Source organism: Odontomachus brunneus, unplaced genomic scaffold, assembly GCF_010583005.1.
Source record: "Odontomachus brunneus isolate Ranch 3 - 2012 unplaced genomic scaffold, Obru_v1 Obru_scaffold_105, whole genome shotgun sequence".
Taxonomy (NCBI): domain Eukaryota; kingdom Metazoa; phylum Arthropoda; class Insecta; order Hymenoptera; family Formicidae; genus Odontomachus; species Odontomachus brunneus.
This window is the reverse complement of record NW_022639555.1, coordinates 186,242-193,468: the sequence shown is the minus strand read 5'-3', so window position 1 is coordinate 193,468 and position 7,227 is coordinate 186,242. Positions and strand designations below refer to the sequence as shown.

The following is a 7,227-nucleotide window of genomic DNA, read 5'->3' as shown; positions in this document are numbered from 1 at the left end:
TATAAAGAGAAGAAAAATATAATTTTGATAATCAAATACTCAATATAAGTATATATGGTACATGCAGTTAAAATATATTTCGTTTTTCTTTTCAAAGTCGTTATTTTGCAGTAATATCATGACTCTTGGTGGTTCAATTAAACTGAATTTTAGGTAGAAAATTTCCATAAGCTTGTCGTTATCGTGTGATAAACTCGTGAAAATATTTAATTTTGAAATATTAATTTTTTTACTATAAAAAACGGAAAATTTAATAATATTCCATTAAGATATTTGCAATTTTGTTAACTTTTACTCAATTTCTATTGTAGTGGTTCACACGATAACGATAAACTTACGGAAATTTTCTACCTAAAATTCAGCTTAATTTAACCACTGAAAGTCAAGATATTACTGCAAAATGACGAGCTTAAAAAAAACGAAATATATTTTAACTGCATGAACCATACATTTATATTGAATATTTCATCATCAAAATTATATTTTTCTTCTCTTTATATGTTGTATAAATACACGTCAAAATAACACTTTCGCATATTCATTCAGTTTGTCAAAAAAAATTATGAAACACAAGCACAATTTTCAGGCAATCTGACCCTCCAATCCCCTTAAGCGAATGTTTCGATCGATTGAATATGTTTCTATAACAGTGGAGTATATCAGATTCACTCCTCAATTTCGAGTAAAAATATTCACCTGACAATTCAGAGTAGAGAATTCACTTTATATGAGTGAACAATTATTAAAATTTGTATGATTCAGTTGGTATTCTACTTTTCGAGTAATTTCACTCAAGTAACTTAAAAAGAACTTTAAATTTTTTGCAAATCTCTCTCAAAACAAATGAAAAGTATTTTTACTCAAAGCGACAATGAAAATATCGCCACTCGCAAATCGCAAGAGTAAATGTTTCACTCAAACTTAGGATGAATTCTTGATATGAGCGAATGTTGCAATCGATTGAATATGTTCCTGGGACAGTGGAATACATCAGATTCACTCCTAAAATTCAAGTGAAAATATATACTCGGTATTTAAGAGTGGAGAAATTAAACAGGTTTCTGAATAAAAAGTCACTCGAGTGACTTACTTTGCGAGTGAAATTTCACTCTAAGAAACTTAGAGAGTACGTTACTCGCGAACTTCAACTATGAAACGAAAATCGATCCTTTACTTTATGTCTTTTTGCAAATTTTCCACACGGGCAAATATCTCATAATTCAAGCTATTACATGCACGGCAGAAACTTTCGTATGCTGCTCCATTCGCACGCTTCGGATAGGTAAGTACAACATTATCATTTTGCAACGTTATGTTTGAATTAGCGCATGCAATTTACGTATTATTGTGTAAACAACGTATCATTATTAATTTGCCAAATTAGTTTGTACTTCAGTTAGCTTTGGTCAAAACGACCTGTTAATGCCGACGCGGGAATTCGGAATACAATGCGACGCGCATCAGACTTCGTCGATTTTCTCTAACTGGCTCGTTCCGCGAGATTACAAGTGCGCTTACAACCGGTTGGTATTAATTACAAGATGGGTTTTCTCCTTGACGTCTGAAAATCATGTCATAGTTGGAACGCGCGATAGCGAGAATTAATTACAAGCGATATTGCGAATACTGCTGGCAGTTGTACCTGACTGGAAATTACGCAAACAAGAGCGATACGAGCAGGCGAAATATGATAGGTTCTCTGACGTGGAAAGATCACACGAAAGAGAATTAATCGCCCTTATTATGCCCGCGTGAGACAGGTTCTCCTCCGACGCGGGAGATATTTTGGGGACGATGGAAATCTCCCTTGACACAACTGAACTTGCAGAAAACACGAAAGAAATTTTCATACTCGAGGGACCGCGCGTCTCGCTTCTCTTTCAACATCTTATTGCATTCCGACGAGTCGTTTTGGGACAAGTCACTCTTCTTGGGGAAATAGCCTTCCGGCTATTTTCTTGCCGGGGAGCGACGCGTAAATAACGTAAACGGAAAGGGATGGCATGAATTTCGAAATCGTCAAAGGGTAACCATAAGAGGGTGAAAATTAACGAGAACGCGAGGGGAAAAACAACGTCTACATTTGCATCCATTTAAACGGCGACCGAACTTGTGACGCAAAAAAAATTAATTAAATTGGATATTAAAGTAGTATTTACAATTTTGACTACTTTGAAGTCGGAGATTTTCAAGAGGCATTTTACGATTATAACTAGAAATTTATTAATGTGCATATCTACAATTTCATGAACATATACAGAGAGAATGATTTGGTTGAATCAAATAAACACTTCTTTAGAATAGTCCAAACTTTTTTTATTAATCGAACAAAATTTTGTTTGACAAAAATATTTATTTGCGGCTTACTTCCAAAGAAATATTTTTGTTGTATCAACCAAATAATTTGTTCTGACTATTCCAAAGAAATATTTATTTGATTCAATAAATCGTTCTCTCTGTGTACGCGAAAAACTTGTACCCAATATATTATAGCAGTTTATTAATATAATATATTATATTTTACAAGTCATACAATATATTCACACTTATAGTCCAGCTAAAATTGATATATGTTAGCAATAAACGAATAGCTTCATTAGATATACCGAGAATCCGGTAACTCACAGTGGAGCCGCGGTATACAGATAGATTAGGTCAAGCAAAAGAAAAAATACTTAGCGTTTTAACAATTAAACATAAAATTTTAAGTTATTAGGTTGAGTAAAAAGTAATTTCGTATTTTTAGGTCAAGCTTAAAGATTAAAATTTTCATATTAAAAAATAATTTTATTGAGAAATACATGCACCATTTTGTTTATAACATTTCGCTATCTTTTAAGTAAAATTCCGTCTTTCTAGAATTTTCTAGTTTTCTGAGCGAAAAACTCCTCAAGATGTTGTTTGCAGGTCTCCAAAGAAGTGAAATTTTTTCCATTAAGCGAATTCTGCAGAAATCTAAATAAATGGAAATCTAAGGCCAGGTCAAGTGAATACAATGGATAAGGCAAGACATCCCAGCCAAGCTGCAATAATTTTTTATGGATTGCCAAAGATACGTGTGGTCCAGCGTTGTCTTGATGGAAGATGAAACGATTACTCAATTCTGCTCGCTTCTTATCGATTTTTCTTATCGATTGCTTTCAAACAGTTCAGTTGGGAGCAGTACTTGTTGGAATCAATTGTTTGGTTTTGTGGAAGCAACTCATAATACACTAGGTATTTCTTTGCAATTCCATCAAATACACAGCATGATTTTTTTCGCGTGGACGTTTTGCTTCGATGTTTGCGGCGGTTCATTTCACTTCCTCCATGATATTTTGCGCTCAACATTATTGTGCATAATCCACTTTTCATCACCTGTTACCATTCGTTTAATAAATATATTGTTTCCATTGTGTTTGAGCAATGAATCGCAAATGAAGATGCGGTTCATTAAATTTTTTTCGCTTAAATTGTGAGGTACCTAGACAGCGTACCGAGACACGTAACCAAGCAAGTGGTTTACAACGGTCTTTTCAGATACGTTGACAACTGTGCGATACCTCGTGTCGTATAATAAGGGTTATTTTCAATTAATATTTTCATTTGGTCGTAATCTACCACCAACGGCCTACCTAAGCACTTACCAACGTCGTATCATCAGCACGAAATTTCGCGAGATTTGGCACACACGTTCGCCTACAGCATCTTTTCTGTACACATTTTGTTCTTAGTTTCTGTACATATTTTGTTTTTAGTTTGCGTCGCATTTTTCCTTTTGCGAAAGTAGAAAAGCGTCAAACATTGAAAAACATCAGTACTGCTTGTTTTGACCCATGTTTACAGTGCCATCAAATGAAAACTAGTGAATCGATTTTGACGAGTTATGGCTTTATATACGCGGGAAAATATAACCTTTCAAAAAAAATGTCCGTCAGATCTTGAGTGAAGCTAGCTCCCAATATATTTTCTCTTAACGACATCTATCCGCAAAATACGAAATTACATTTTACTCAACACAATATTAATCAAAGAAAATTCGTGAATAATCACGCGCTATACGGTAGATGAGCTATGATGGCGACATGCTTGTATATTAAATAAAAAAAGTCCACTATTTTAACCCTTTTAGTATCACTGGCACCAATAGGGATCACTTAGGATCAGGCAATTAAAACTTTATAAATGTGCTGTTTACAGTGTTTTTGACAATATTTCATTTAAAAAAAGTTACCAAAATATCCCATGAATTATGCGCCTTAAAGGGTTAATAAGTAAAAAGTATTTTAATAAGTCAAAAAAGTCTTCTATTATTTTCCAAATGACCACGTACATGTTTAGTTATTAATTAAAAAATATTAGTGTACAATTATGCACAATAATGCACCAATCTTCTTTAATTAATAACTAAACATCTACGTGGTAATTTGAAAAATGTTAGAGGATTCTTTTGTTCAATTTGATCTAATATACAAGCATACAGCATTCTTTTTCATGTCAATTCCTAATGTCATTAAAATATTAAAATAGTATTATAAATACACAAGAATATTGATTGAAAATATTTTGTATTTTTTAGGGCTTTTGAGATTTTTAAAAGCGGTTCTTTCTTAAAGGTTTTTCATTTCGTACTTTTTAATTAACTAAAAGTTTGTTTTTGAAGTCAGTTAAAAAGTTCTTTTTTCCAAGTTAAAATGGCCAAAAATAAATGTTCCGTCTAGTATCTCTAAATATTCTCAAGTTTTCAAGGAAATAATGAAATTATCGAATTCCTGAATGACCTAGACAAACTCAAGTGATGACATTAATTCGAGAATCATGTAAATGACATGCTTAACGAGTTACAAAAAGTTTCATCTCAATATCTCTAGCGGTTTCCCAAGTTATAAAAAAATATATAGGGTGTCTCAGGTTCTTTTTCGAAATTTTTGTATAGAATAGAGTGAACATAAAAGTCCTGTACCGTTTTGCGATAATCGCAATAATATTCGCGATTAATTAAAGAAGATTAATGAATTATGATATAGTAGATGAGCTGTAGAGATGATATGTATTGTTATGTATTTGTACATTAAAACAAATTGGACAAAAAAATCTTTTATCATTTTGCAAATAACTACGTAGATTTTTATTTATTAATGAAAGAAAATTGTAACATGATTATGCGCGATAATGCAGAAATTTTCTTTAGTTTATATCTAAAAATCTATGTGGTCATTTGCAAAATAGTAGAGGATCTTTTTGTTCAATTTGATCCAACGGCAGATTGGCGCCACTACAGCTCATTTACCATATCGTGCGTGATTATTTATCAATTTTCTTTAATTAATATCTCGAGATTTATTCGCAAAACGGCATGGGACTTTTATGTTCATTTCAATCCGTTCTACAGTGAGAGAAGTTACCCGATAAAAATTAAAAAATGGATATTTCCAATCAAATTCCGATCTATTTTTACATCTGATCAGAATATTCGATTAAATATTATCGGATATTTCCAATTATAATGATATTTCATCAGATAAATCGACGAAAAAATTATGAACCGATATTGCACATCGGATATTTCCTGATTGGATATGAAATTTATTGGTATTTTGATCGGTTTTGATCGGAAATATCCGTTTGTTAATTTCTTATTGGATAATTTCTCTCAGTGTACATTCTCACAAAAATTGCGAAGGACACCCTGTATAGACGAACGAACTGAGAACGTCTTTTTTTCGAAGCTCGTTGAGAACTCGAATGTGTCATTACTTCTGAAATATTTCATGTGTGTAATTAACTGATTGCACACGACCATCCCTCTTGACGGGAATGAAACGCGCTGCTCTGACGGTAGCGTATCGACTCCGCCAAATAATTAAACGAACTATTCCGCACAGACGAAAAGAGCGGTGAAAGGAAGCGGAGACAGAGGGCGGAAAATAATCGTGGAGAATACACGAATATTCACTTTCGATCCCGGCGCTGTATTTCGTGAGCTCGTCCCTCGTAAAAAGCTCTCGCTAGTCCATAAAGTTCGAACTGCCGCTACGGCGATCCTCGTAAACGCTTCTCTTAATCGAACTTCGTGCCGGCCCTCCGGAAGCGACTTTCTTGAGGGGGCGAAAGGTGAGATAGATAGCGGATTGAGAAGGATCGAGCGTGGGAGTTGCCGGGCGGAAACTTATCGGAAATGCGGCCTCGCACGCCCCCTCAGCTTTGCTTACGCGCGTTTGGCTTGAACAGGCTTTGATTATCAGCCGTGACGCAGGAGGGAAAGTTCTCGGACGTGTCGCGTTATCGGGTGTCCTTTGCGGCGGGCTAATGTCGCGCGATGCGCTCCGAGCTGTGGCTGAGAATTCGCGCGACGACGAAATTGGCCGGGACGAGCCGATGAATCGGTGCGCGCAAATGACAGCTGCGGAATCGGGACGCGGAACGAAACAAGATATTTAGCATACGGAGTGAGGCTTGAATAAAACATCACTCGAACAGAACGGCGCCCCTTATCGCCGGGTCGTGGAGACCGACGGGAAAGATCGAGGTTGACCCGACGACTCTCGTCAACCGAGAGGGAAATCTCCCGGTGAATTCGCCGGAGGAGTCTTTTCATCGTGAATTTGATCGCGCGCGCGTCTCTGTTATTTTTATTATACGGACGGATCCGCTTCCTCATTCTTCGCCCTTCCCGCGCACGTCCGGCCGCGCATTTTTATTGCGTATCTTCCAGACACCCTCGACGGCGCCGCTCTTTTGTGCCACCGATTTTTATGAAACACACAATAACGTCCGCAGCGCGGGAAGGAATAAAACGCATGAATACCGCAGACGATATGACACGTGCACCATATTAAAGCTTGCCGACGCGGCAAGAAAAATCGTTTTCTATACGATCGCGGGCAGCGCGCAGGATCTCTCTCCCTCAACGCGCAACACAATGACTTTTATTAAACTAATTTGAATCCCAAAGATACATGATACGTACGATCAGAGGAGGAATACGCGAAAGATCAACGATATACACTGAGAAGAGAAGAAACTGTTGACTTGAAAGAATATTATTTTATTCAACTAAATGCGGCGGTCACGGACTATCAAGCATTTGTTAAGCCAAAGTATTGTGCTAAAATAAGTGCAACAGTTTAGTAAAAATAATATTCGGTACAGACTCAATATAGATAAGAAGTATGCTCAAATATATATACGATTAAATATATATATATATATATATATATATATATATATATATATATATATATATAT

The 7,227-nt window shown here is 35.6% G+C and overlaps 1 protein-coding gene across 3 annotated transcripts in view; it reads left to right on the top strand.

Moving 5' to 3' along the window:
- The window catches only part of LOC116849070 (protein vein), a 934,475-nt gene that overhangs the window by 842,574 nt on the left and 84,674 nt on the right, over positions 1 to 7,227 (top strand). The window lies entirely within an intron of this gene.